We start from the raw sequence: 14,049 nt of genomic DNA on the forward strand, positions 1-14,049 counted from the left end.
TCCTGTCTTAAACTTTTACCTTATTATTTGGGGAGAGGAAGGGTTCTCAAAAATTAAACCCAATGAGAGGTAATAAAGCAGAGCAGCTGGAAGATGAGAAAGTTCCTTTTATAGACATACAAAGTTGCGTGTTTTTGCTGTAAATTAGCAGGGGGAGAGGCGACAGAGTGATCTCACTTTGCTGGATTTTCTCTTAACGCTTACAGTGCACTTCCTTCCCACCCCGCAGAAAGTTTGTGATGACCTTTTGTGTTTCCCAGCGTCACATCCTTCTACGTTCGCTCAAACCCCACACGGAGGAGATTGACAAATAAATATTTAGTATTGTTAGGGCGGCAAGTCTGGTTGGAGACAGAGACGTGAGAGTTGATGTTTCAGTGGTTATGGGGATTCTGCAGAACAGGGCTGGTTTTTTTTAAAATGACACGAGTTGGACCCACTCCTAGAATGTCACCCTAGGCGAAGCGCCCAATTCTCCGGAGTTGGGGAACCATGGATCTGATAATGGTTTAGGAATACTTCCTGTTGGGACACGAAGAGTGACGTAAAGCAACAAGTGTGTACATGTCACTCTGTTTTGCAGTTTCCTGGGCACAGCGCTCTGCAATATTTGGAGGAAGGATTCAAGTGAAATGTTCCAGTTGCTCAGTAGATTTGCATCAACACATGGAACCCTGACCCATTCGCCTGAACTCTGACGCCATGGAGCTGCTGGTCACTGGGCATAAATAGCACAGTATGGGCGGAGTTAAAATGTTAGGCAGAAGTGAAGGCTGCAGATGCTGGAAATCAGAGTCTAGATTAGAGTGGTGCTGGAAAAGCACAGCAGGTCAGGCAGCATTCAAGGAGCAGGAAAGTCGATGTTTTGGGGCAAAAGCCATTCATTAAGACTGAATGTTAGTTTGCAACAGAAATTGCTGGAGAAACACAGCAGGTTGTAGAGTTATTCAGCACAGAAACAAACCTCTAGGTCCAACCAATCCATGCCGAACATAATCGCAAATTAATCTTGTCCCACCTGCCTACTCCTGGCCATATCCCTCCAAAGTCCTATTTATCTACTTATCTGAGTAACCTTTAAATGTTGTACCTGTACCTGCATTCACCACTTGTTGCCTCTTGTCCTTGTATGTTTCAATGGGTATAGGCCCAATCTACTGAACCTCTCCTATAAGGCAGCCCCTCTATACCCAGGATTAGCCTGATGACCCTACTTTGGACTGCCTCCAATGTTAGTATATCTTTCCTTTAAGAAGGGGCCAAAAACCATTCACAGCATTCCAGCTGTGGTTTGGCTTATATCTTTTATAGGTTCAGCAACACTTCCTTATTATGTAAAAAATGAGGTCTGCAGATGCTGGAGATCACAGCTGCAAATGTGTTGCTGGTCAAAGCACAGCAGGCCAGGCAGCATCTCAGGAATAGAGAATTCGACGTTTCGAGCTTATGTGTTCCCTTTCCGTTTGCCTTCCCAAACTGAAGTTGGATGCTAGCGTTTTCACGATTCATACACGAGGACTCCCAAATCTCTCTCTGCTGCACCATTCTGCAGTCTTTCTCCATTTAAATAATATTCAGGACCTCTACCTGGTGAAGTGATATCCTCATATTTTCCTGCATTATATTCCATCTGCTAGGGTTTTGCTGACTTACTTAACCAGTCTACATTCCTCTGCAGATTTTTTGTATTGTCCTCCTCACTGCTTGTCTTTCCCCTTTTTTGTGTCACCTGCAAGTTTAGCTATAGTACATTTACTTTCTTTATCCAAATCAGTAATATGTATTTTAAATAATTGTGACCCCAGCAATAGGAATCCCGTGACGTTCCACAAGTTATATGTTGCTGTCCTGAAAATGCCTTCCTTATCCCAACTCTCTATCATTTATTAGTTAGCCAATCCTCTGTTTATAGGCAAAAATGAGGACTGCAGAAGCTGGAAATCAGAGTTTAGATTAAAATGGTGCTGGAAAAGCACAGCCAGTCAGGCAGCAACTGAGAAGCAGGAAAATCTATGTTTCAGGCAAAAGCCTTTCATCAGTCCTGTTCTGTTTATGCTAATATATCAACCCCAAAACCACAGGTTCTTGTATCATTCACTAACCAAATGTGTGGTATGTTATTAAATATCTTCTTAAAATCCAAACATATTGCATCCACCTCTTTCCGTTTATTTCCTCAGAGAATTTTCATAAATATCACAGACATGATTTCCCCTTCATGAAACTACATTCTACCTGCTTGACCATGTTATTTATTTTTAAATGCTCTGCTATTATTTCTAAATGTGCATCCTTTGTAATTGATTTGAACCTTTCCCAATAATGGTTTTCTTCCTTTTCTAAATAAAGGAGCTAACATTGGCAGATTTCCAGTCATATGGGACTTTTCCAGACTCTAAGGATTACTATCAGTGCTCTATCGCTGGCTTCTTTTAATATACCAGGATGCATCTCATCAGTGAGGAGAAAGTGAGGACTGCAGATGCTGGAGATCAGAGCTGAAAATGTGTTGCTGGAAAAGTGCAGCAGGTCAGGCAGCAACCAAGGAGCAGGAGAATCGACGTTTCGGGCTTAGAAGGGCTCATGCCCAAAACGTCGATTCTCCTGCTCCTCGGATGCTGCCTGACCTGCTGCGTTTTTCCAGCAACACATTTTCAGCTCTGCACCTCATCAGTTTCAGGGGATGTATCGGTCTTTAGTTTCCCTTGCACTTTTTCACAATTGATAGATATTGTATTTATTTACACCTCCTTTAGTCGTTTCGTTATTTAGTATTTTTGGAATGCTCCAAGGTTTCTACTGTATCTTCTATTCCTCTGCCGTTTCCTGGTTCTCCTAATTATTTCCCTAACCTTGTTCTCTGCGGGGCATGAGCACAGAGGACTCTTGCTTCCTTTTTATATATTTTTTATTCATTCATAAGATAAGGGCATTGATAGCTAGGACAGCATTTATTACCCAACCTGGAAGGCAGAATGAGTCACCCACATTGCTGTTGGTCTAGAGTCACACGTAGTCAGACTAGATAAGGATAGCAGTTTCCTTCCCTAAAAGTCATTAGTGAACCAGATGAGTTTTCTGACAATCAACATGGTCATCGTTACACTTTGAATTCCAGATTTTTCATGGCGGGATTTGAATGCAAACCCTCAGAACATTACTGGCATCTCTGGACCAATAGAAAAAGGGAGAAAGCGAGACTGAAAATGCTGGGGATCAGAGTCAAAAGGTGTGACACTTGCTGATGAAGAGCTTATGCCCAAAACATTGACTCTCCTGCAGCTTGGATGCTGCCTGACTGGCTGTGCTTTTCCAGCACCTCTTGTCTCTGGAATCCTAACAGCGCCTGAGACCCGGGTTCAATTCCCGACTCAGGCGACTGACTGTGTGGAGTTTGCACGTTCTCCCCGTGTCTGCGTGGGTTTCCTCCGGGTGCTCCGGTTTCCTCCCACAGTCCAAAGATGTACAGGATCAGGTGAATTGGCCATGCTAAATTGCCCGTAGTGTTAGGTAAGGGGTAAATGTAGGGGTATGGGTGGGTTGCACTTCGGCGGGTTGGTGTGGACTTGTTGGGCCGAAGGGCCTGTTTCCACACTGTAAGTAATCTAATCTAAAAAAAAACCCATTACCTCCCATAAATAAGGGATATTACTTACAAGCAAACCCAAGTTCATTTACTTGCTTTTTATTATTTTGAATAATGTACACAGGTCTCTGTCTTGATATTGAGGACAAATCAGTCATGCCACTGATAGAAGGTAAACAGTTTAGAACATAACAAATAGGAGCACTGTCCTCCAGGCTTGGTTCACCAGTCAATAAGACTGGCCTTCACTAATAAGATCATAGCTCATCTGAGTTGGCCTTCACTCCATTTTCCTGCCTGTTCCCCATAACCGTTGACTCCCTTGTTAATCAAGATCTGTCAAACTCAGTTCTAATAAAAAACAGGTTAAGCTGACATCAACAAGTGGATTGAGGGTGTTTGCCAGCTCAAAATAGCCAGTGGCACTCAAATAGGTAAAATGGGACAGGTTTTCTCTTGTATGATAACAGAAAGTACTGGAGAAGCTCAGCAGGTCTTCTAACATCCATGGAGAGAGGAACAGGGTCAATGTTTTAAGTTCAATAAAACTCTTTTTCAGAGCTGGAGAGAAAATGATGCTTTTTTTTGCTATTGATAAAGGGTGAGAAGAGAAAATGGATTAAATAGCAGGGGTGCCCAGAGCAAAATGTAAAGACAGTGCTAATGGTAATAGAGGAGTGATATTGAAAAACAACAGATGTTAATGGTAAGTGTAATAGCTGAAAATAAAAAGCTGTAGTGAGAGCAAAAAAGTCACTTAAAGTCATCTAGTCATAGAGTTGTACAGCATGTAAACAGACTTCTTGGTACAACTCATCCACGCCAACCAGATATCCTAAATAAATCTAGGCTCATTTGCTATAAGTTGGCCTAGACCCCTTTAAATCCTTCCTATTCATATGCCCATCCAGATGCCTTTTAAACATTGTGATTGTTTCAGTCTTCGTCACTTCCCCTGGCAACTCATTCCATACACACACCACCCTCTGTGTGAAAAGGTTGCTCTTAAGGTCCCTTTTAAATCTTTCCCCTCTCATCTTAAACCTATGGTTTTAGATTCCCCCACCCCAGAGGTAACGACCTTGCCAACTTACCCTATCCTATTCAGCCTCTGACACTCCACAGAAAACATCCCAGCCTGCTCAGCCTCTCCCTATATCTCAAATCCTCCAACCCTGGCAATGTTCCTGTAAATCTTTTCTGAACTCTTTCAAATTTCACGGCATCTTTCCTATAGGAGGGAGACCAGAATCACACACAGTATTCCAAAAGTGGCCAAACAAATGTCATCTACAGTTGCAACATGACCTCCCAACACCTGCACTCAATGCTCAGACCAATAAAGCAAAGCTTACCAAACGCCCTCTTCACTACCCTGTCCACCTAGAACACCACTTTCAAAGAGCTATGAACCTCCACTCCAAAGTCTCTTTGTTCAGCAACACTCCCCAGCACCTTACCATTAAGTGTATAGACTCTGCCCTGATTTGCCTTTCCAAAATGTAGCATCTCATATTTACCTAAATTAAACTCCATCTGCCACTCCTCAGCCCATTGGCTCATTTGATCAAGATCCTGTAGTACTCTGAGGTGACCTTCTTCGCTGTCCAGTACTTGGGGTAGGGAGAATGGGAAAGCTGTGTAATTAGGAGGATAAAGTTCATGGTCTGAAGTTGTTGAACTCAATGTTGAGTCCAGACGGCTGTGAAGTGTCTATGTAGAAAATGCAGTGCTGTTACTCCAGCTTTCACTGGGCTTTGCTGAAACATTGCAGCAGGTGTAGAGCTGAAATGCGAGCATGGGAACAAGATAGTGCATTTGGGAGATCAGTGTCACACTTGAAGAAATGGAGGTGTTCCACAAGGTGGTCACATAGTCTGTCTGTGAATTCTCTTGCTCCTCTCCCTAATGTTCTCCCGTTCACCGCAGCATTGTGAGCACTACTGAAGGAAGAGCAGCAGAAATAAACTCCATTGTAAAGAATTCTGGATCAGTGGTGCTGGAAGAGCACAGCAGTTCAGGCAGCATCCAACGAGCAGCAAAATCGACGTTTCGGGCAAAAGCCCTAATTCCTGATGAAGGGCTTTTGCCCAAAACGTCGATTTCACTGCTCGTTGGATACTGCCTGAACTGCTGTTCTCTTCCAGCACCACTGATCCAGAATCTGGTTTCCAGCATCTGCAGTCATTGTTTTTACCTTTTCCATTGTAAAGAAGATGAGATTTCAGGGAAAAATTGATGATTTTAATAATGTCAGTTGCATTTAGAGCAAAGAATGACTTGCATTGATGTGGAGCAGTCAACAATCCTAAATCACTTCATTGAGATGGTTTTGAAGTATAATCCCTGTTGCAATGTCAGAAACATAGCAGCAAACTGGTGAGCACAGCAAGAGCCCATACATGGCAATATGATGGTAAGGAAATAATCTGCCTTTGATGAGATATTATCAAATTGAAACGTTAATGGTGTATCTCTTGCTGCAGACACGGACAGAGATGTAGCACGTTATCAGCATTTTCTGATTTTTTGTAATGTTGAATGGAGGGGGTGAGTTGACTAGTCTGCAAATCCAGAATGGTGTCAACAGCATCGAATCAATTCCTGCATCAACTGAGGTTACCATGAAATGTCTTCCTTCTCAACCTCTCACCTTACCTGAGACATAGTGACCCTCAAGTTAAATCATCACCAGTTCTCTCTCAGTCTCTCTCTCTCTCTCTTCCCTCACCACCTCCCCCCCCCACCCCCACCACCACCACCACCACCACAACTCCCCGCTCCCTTCTCTGATAACAGAGTAGGATTCTGGGACTATGATGACTTTACCCAGATATTGCCCTGGATACGAGGAGGTGGGGGGGATACTTCCTGACTCTTTTTTAGATTAGATTAGATTCCCTACAGTATGGAAACAGGCTCTTCAGCCCAACTAGTCCACACCGACCCTCCGAAGAGTAACCCACCCACACCCATTGCCCCTACCCTGTATTTACCCCTGACTAATGCACCTAACACTTTCATCAATTTAGCATGGCCAATTCACCTATATGCACATCTTTGGAGTGTGGGAGGAAACCTGAGCACCTGGAAGACTCTTCTGTGAAATAGTGCAAGGAACTCTTTTACCTCAATTTAAGAGAGAAAACATGGATTTGATTTAATGTTGCATGCAAAATACAACACTCCAACAGCACAGCAGTCTCTCAGCATTCCATTGCAAGTATCAGTCTGGACCTTTATGTTTCAGTCTGTACTGTGGCCTTGCACATACATCGTTGGCTGCTATTTGTTGGATCTTTCTGTGCACATATTTCCTTCCATCTGTCCAAAATGATCACGTGACACATTGAAAGTATTACTTGTGATGCCTTTCGGGATGTTCTGAGATCATGAAAGGCCCTCTAGAAATGTAGGTCTTTCCTTTTCTTTCAATCGCTTTAATTTGACCCTGTACACTGTTACTTTTTTGTTGCGGTTGATGTTAGTTCTTGGAAATGGAGCTTTTTTTCAAAAACACGGGTTCAAGTATTATCTTCTTAATGACACAGAGCTACAGAATCCATGGGGAGGGAGATTGAAGCAAGAGTTCTGGATAATCTTCAAGCACAGATGCCGTAAAATGATTTTAACATTTCCTACTTCTGGCATCAATTATCTACCAGAAACATGCCTCATATCCTTTACAGCGTATTATGTAACGTGTACATAAATAGTCTGCATATCTTCAGAGAACTGGCAAGCATAACTCCTTCACAGAAATTATAGAATAATGAACTTTGGGATTGTCGGGTATAGAGCGAAAGAGAGAGAAAGAGAGAGGCAAAGCAATTAATAGAGCAATTGCTAACAATGTAACAAATTAAATGACGCAGTCAAAAAAAGAGAATGTCACATTTATTACTGAATCACTTTGATTGGGATCCTGGCTCAAATCCCAGTCTCTGACTGCAGTTCCTCCTACATTCCTGTTAGTATTAAATTCCTGTTAGTTCAGGGGTTTCTCTTCTGGAATCTCAGCTCGCACCCAGATCGAATACAGGCATGGATCAGAATTCACAATGCTGTCTTTCCTTGTTTGATCAGGGTATTGTCACTCACAGTCTAGGTATGAATACATTGCCGCACTGGGAAGATATTGGTGCTGTTGGTTCAGTAAAATGTCAGGAAAGAGAGGGAAAGAACATAAATAGAGGAGGTCATTCAGCCCCTCAAGCCTGCTCTGCTATTCAATTAGACCCTGGCCGATCTTTTATTGCCAATTGCCACTTTCCCGCTGATCCTCCAGGGTTACATGGTGCTAATGTAATTAGAGCGGGCATCCAGAAACCCAGGTGCATGATCTGAGAAAGTGGTTCAAATCGCACCTGAGCAGCTGATGGGATTTGAATTCAGCTAACAAATCTAGAAAATAAAGCTAGACTCTCAATAGTACCAATACCAATTGTTGTAAAACCCATTTGACTCACTAATGCCCTTTGTGAAGGAAATCAGCCAGCCTTACCTGGGTGGCTTACATGTGACTCCAGACTTATGGTAATGTGGTTGATTCATAACTACTCTTTGAAATTGCCTAGCAAGCCACTCAGTTTATGGGCAATTCAGGATGGGCAATAAATGCTGTCCTTGCCAAAAGCCCCATGAATCAATAAACCAAAACCTTGATTCCCAAAGACCTGTCAATCTCATATCTTGAATATAATTCGCAACTGCATAGATAACACCAACGGTTCCCAGCTTGCCAAGTGAAGAAATTTCTGGTGATCTCCGCACAAACTGGACGTGCCATTCTCATGAGTCTCTGACCCCTGACCCTAGGCTGTGCAGACAGGGGAAAGCAACCTTTCAGCACTGCCCCTCCAAACTCTCTCGGCCAAATGTTTACACATTGCAATGAGATTACCTCTCATTCTGTTAAACCTGCAAAAGTGAATGAGAAGTCTATGTTTAATCAGGTGAAGCATCCTTGAATACCCATTGGACTGTGCTCCAGTGAGAATGCTCAGAGCATAATGTTGTAAATAATAACAGATTGTACTGAGTGTGTCCAAGGTTGTAATCTAATCCAAACCATCTTGGATGATGTGTATGGAGAACGAAATCTGCGCTGGTGTGGTTTATTGGATTGGGAGGATTGTGCAATTGCTATGAGCTTCCTTGTAAAACAATCAGAGTTTCCTGAATTTCACTGATTGCATAACCATATCCAGATCTCCTAGTTTCTCACCAACCAATTCAATATTTTAGCTTCTTTAATTCCTAAGCATTGTAAAAAATGTCCTAGTCTGAAATCTACATGTGCAGCCTGTGTACAGGACTGGGGGTGTACCTACACCACATGAAGTGCAGCAGCTCATGATCATCTTCCCCAGGAAAATTAAGGATATACAAAAAATGTTGGCCCAGCCAGTAATGCCCACATCCTGGAAATAAATAAATTAAAAGTTGAACAAAGACTTAATATTACTCCTCATCAATGTAGTGAATGGGATGGCTTATTTGGCCTTAGCCTCCTGATGTTTGCAATAGTAATTTATGCTGTGAGTTTCTCTGTAAACTGGGCACTGAAGTAAATTTATTGCTCATTCCACATTTAGTTAAACAAGATCTATTTTTATCCTGTTTATCTGCCCACACTGTGCGACAGACCAATCCTGCCCTTTAACCTCTTTCAGTTGCAATAATTTGTCAAACAACAAAAGAGAATTGAGCCATCATGCTTTAATGTTCAATTCCATGAACAATGCGATATCATCCCCCACTATTGACATTCTGATGTATACTATTGACCAAAAATTGAACTGCACTAGCCCAAATAAAAACTGTTGCTCAAGAGTTGTTCAGAGTCAAGGAATCCTGCTGCGTAACTTATCTCTTGACTCCCCAAAGCCTCCATCCACAAGGCACTTATCGGGAGTGCATAGAGTGATCCACTTACTTGACTGAGTGCTGCATCAACAAAACTCAAAAAGCTTGATATTATCCAGGACATCCCATCCATTCACCATCAGCATTCTCTATCACTGACGTGCAGTGGTAACATTGTGAACCATCTATAAGATGCACTGAAGCAACTTACCAAGGTTCCTTTAACAGCAGCTATAAGACCATAAGACCACAAGATATGGAGTAGAAGTAGGAGTAGAAGTAAGGCCATCCAGTCCATCGAGTCCATTCTGCCATTTCATCATGGCTGATGGACATTTCAATTCCACTTACCCACACTCTCTCTGTAGACCTTAATTCCTTGCAAGATTAAGAATTTATCGATCTCAGCCATGAAGCCATTTAACGTCCCGGCCCCCACTGCACTTCATGGCAATGAATTCCACAGGCCCACCACTCTCTGGCAGAAGAAATGTCTCCTCATTTCCATTCTAAATCAAGCCCTTCTAATTCTAAGGCTGTACCCATGGATCCGAGTTTCCCTACCTAACGGAAACATCCACCCTTTCCAAGCCATGCATTATCTTATAAGTTTCTTTAGATCTCCCATACCTCCTAGACTCTAATGAATACAATCACAGGATCCTCAGCCGTTCATCGTATGTTAGGCCTACCATTCCAGGGATCATCCGTGTGAATCTCCGCTAGACACGCTCCAGTGCCAGAGTGTCCTTCCTAAGGTGAGGGGCTCAAAACTGGACACTGTATTCTAAATGGGCCCTAACTAGAGCCTTATAAAGTCTCAGTATCACATCACTGCTTTTATATTCCAACCCTCTTGAGATAAATGACAACATTCAATTCGCTTTCTTAATCACGGACTCCACCTGCAAGTTAATCTTGAGAGAATCCTGAACAAGCACTCCCAGATCCCTTTGTACTTTGGCTTTAGGAATTTTCCCACCGTTTAGAAAATAGTCCATGCCTATATTCCTTTTTCCAAAATGAAAGACCTCACATTTGCTCACATTGAATTTCATCAGCCATTTCCTTGACCACTCTCCTAAACTGTCTAAACCTTTCTGCATCCTCTACCTTCTGGAAGGACAAAGGCAGCAGATATTTAGAAACATAGCTTACTGGAAGTTCTCTTCCAGTGTTGCTGGGTCAAAATTCTGGAATTCCCTTGTGCAGCTGTAGCTATGTTCCTATTGACCACAGCAGCTCCCCGCCACCTTCTCCAGGGCAATAAAAGATGGGCAATAAACAAAATAGTGGGGGGACAGGGGTATTTACATGGAGGAGGGCTCAGTAGAGGTTATTAAAGTTTCTAGAACAAGTTACAGGACAGAGTATGGAAAGGCTCAGGAATCTAACTTCAGTCACAGCAGATAAGGGGACAACTTTCAGAAGGGGCCAGTCAATGCAGGACTAAGGGTGTTGAATGTAAATGTATGCAGTACATGAAACAAGGGAAATGAGCTTGTAATGCAGATTGAAACTGGTGGGTATGATGTTTTGGTATGATAGAGACATGGCTGCAAGGGGATCAGGGCTGGGAACTAAATACTCAAGATATGGGGGGGCAGAGGAGGCAGGATTACTTAGTAAACGTGAAATGAAATTAAATCAATACTAGAATTGAAATAGTCAGAAGGTGTGGAATCTGTGTGGGTAGAATTGAGGAACTGCAAAGGTTCTACAACCCAGATGGGATTTATGTATAGGCTTCTGAGCAATAATCAGGATGTGTAGCAGAAAATAAATCAGAACATAGAACAGGCGTGTAAGAAAGGCAGTATTACAATAATTGTGGGGGACTTCAATATGCAGGTGGGCTGGGAAAATCAGGTTGCCATTGGATATCAAGAAAAGGAATTTGTGGAATGTCGAGAGATTTTTTTTTAATAGCTTGTGGTAGACCCCACTGGGGAACAGGCACTTCTGGATTTGGTGATGTGTAATGAGGCAAGTGAGGTCTGCAGATGCTGGAGATCATCCTGCAGGTTGAGAGGGAGAAACTGGAATTGGATGTAATGCTGTTACAATGGAGTAAAGGGAATTACACAGACATGAAGGAGGAGCTGGCCAGAGTTGAATGGAAGGGGAGCTGAGCAGGGAAGACGGTGGAGCAGCAATGACAGGAGCTCTGGGGGTAATTTGGGAGGCACAGCAGAGATTCATCCCAAGGAAGAAGAGACATACTAAGGGGAGGATGAAACAATCATTAGTGACAAATCTGTTGGAATTTTTTGAGGATGTGTCAAGCAAGTTAGATAAAGGAAAGCTAGAAGATATTATCTATTTGGATTTCCAGAACATCTTTGACAAGATGCCACATAGGAGACTGCTCAGTAAAAGACCATGGTGTTGGGGGAAGATAGTGCCATGGATATAGGATTGGCTGACTGGCAGGAGGCAGAGGATGGTGATAAAAGGATCGTTTTTCAGGATGACAGCTGGTGCCTAGTGGAGTCACAGGGCTCCATATTGGGACGACTACTATGTATGTTATACATTAACGATTTGGATGAAGGAACTGAGGGTGTTGTCGCTAGGTTTGCAGATGATACAAAGATAGGTGGAGGGGCAGATATTGCTGAGGAAAAGTGGAGGCTGCAGAAGGATAAGGGACAGGCTAGAAGAGTGGACAATAAAACTTTAGATTGAATACAGTGTGGGAAAGTGTGAGGTTATGCACTCTGGTAAGAAGAACATAGGCATGGACTATTTTCTAAATGGGAAAAGCCTTCAGAAATTTAAAGCAGAAAGGGATTTAGGAGTTGGCAGTTAGGAAGGAAAATGCAATGCGATTATTCATTGTAAACTGCATGCTGTACTCCAGATACAGTTTAAACAAACTCCTGTATAATGGAAGTAAGATTTCGCTCCCATGTACTCAAATCCTCTTGTGAGAAAGGCTAACATTTAGAAAGAAGAAGGGAGATCTGATTGAAACTGACAGAATACTAAGGGCCCTGGCTAGAGTGGATGTGGAGAAGATGTTTCCACGAGTAGGAGAGACTAGGATCCAAGGGCACAGCCTCAGAGTGAAGGGACAACTCTTTAGAACTGAGATGAGGAGGAGCTTCGTTCACCAGAAGGAGGGGAATCTATGGAATTTGCTGCAGAGGGAGTGAAGGCCACATTATTGAGTGTATTTAAGACAGAGAGAGATAGGTTCCTGATTAATAAGAGGATTAAATGCAGCATGCCAAAATGTTTTTAGAATGGCATACATGAATGATTTCCAATTAAAGGATCAAGGGTACAGGGAGAAAGCAGGAGAATGAGGTTGAGAAACGTATCAAGTGAGGTCTGCAGATGCTGGAGATCAGAGCTGAAAATGTGTTGCTGGTTAAAGCGCAGCAGGTTAGGCAGCATCCAAGGAACAGGAAATTCGACGTTTCGGGCCAGAGCCCTTCATCAGGAATCTCGACGTTTCGGGCCAGAGAAGGGCTCTGACCCGAAACGTCGAATTTCCTGTTCCTTGGATGCTGCCTAACCTGCTGTGCTTTAACCAGCAACACATTTTCAGCTGAGAAACGTATCAGCCAAGCTCAAAAGGCAGAGCAAATTCGATGGCCGAATGGCTTCTGCTCATATATCCTCTGGTCTAAATGTTGCCCTTGTCAGTGATGCCAATATTTGTCAAAATAAATTCAAAATGTTCGATGTAAAGATCTTGATTGGCCTTCAAGACAGTAATGGTTCAAGAAGAGAGCTCACAAACATCTCTCCTCCAGGGTCATTAGGAATGGGTGATAAACTTATTCCTGATGAAGGGCTTATGCTCGAAACGTCGAATTCTCTATTCCTGAGATGCTGCCTGGCCTGCTGTGCTTTGACCAGCAACACATTTGCAGCTGATAAATATAGGCGTTGATATCTTAGTGCACATCCTGACTGTGATTATTTTTCTTAAAAAAAGAGAGAAACATTCTCTTAAGTCTCTGGCATGGGTGGCACAGTGGATCAGTAGTTGGCACTGCTGCCTCACAGCGCCAGGGACCTGGGTTTGATTCCAGCCTCGGGTGACTGTTTGTGTGGAGTTTGCACATTCTCCCCTTGCCTGTGTAGCTTTCCTCCGAGCACTCCGGTTTCCTCCCACAGTCAAAAGATGTGCAGGCCAGGTGAATTGGCCATGGTAAATTGCTCATAGTGTTAGGTGCATTAGTAAGAGGGAAGTGGCTCTGGGTAGATTGTTCTTCGGTGGGTCAGTATGGACTTGTTGGGCTGAAGCGCCTGTTTCCACACTGTAGGAAATCTAATCTTTCCATTGAATAAGTGATTAGATTCTAGGGGGAGAGATGAGGCAGTTGTAGCTGTTCTGTGTCATGCTGTTCGAACGTGATAATAAATCAAGTTTTGCTATTCCCATATCATTTGACAATGCATCGTGAAGAACTAACAGAATAAAAGTAGCAAAAAAATGACAGTCATTGATCTATTTGTCACAAACATTAGGTAATCTGTGATTCAGTAAACAAACCATTTATTATTGAATGCCTCCTTTAGTGCTTGGAAAGTTTTTAAAGAGATTGTTGTTATTGCAGAGATTTTGTGATTGTTTTTGG

This window comes from Hemiscyllium ocellatum, chromosome 15 (genome assembly GCF_020745735.1).
Source record: "Hemiscyllium ocellatum isolate sHemOce1 chromosome 15, sHemOce1.pat.X.cur, whole genome shotgun sequence".
Classification (NCBI taxonomy): Eukaryota; Metazoa; Chordata; class Chondrichthyes; order Orectolobiformes; family Hemiscylliidae; genus Hemiscyllium; species Hemiscyllium ocellatum.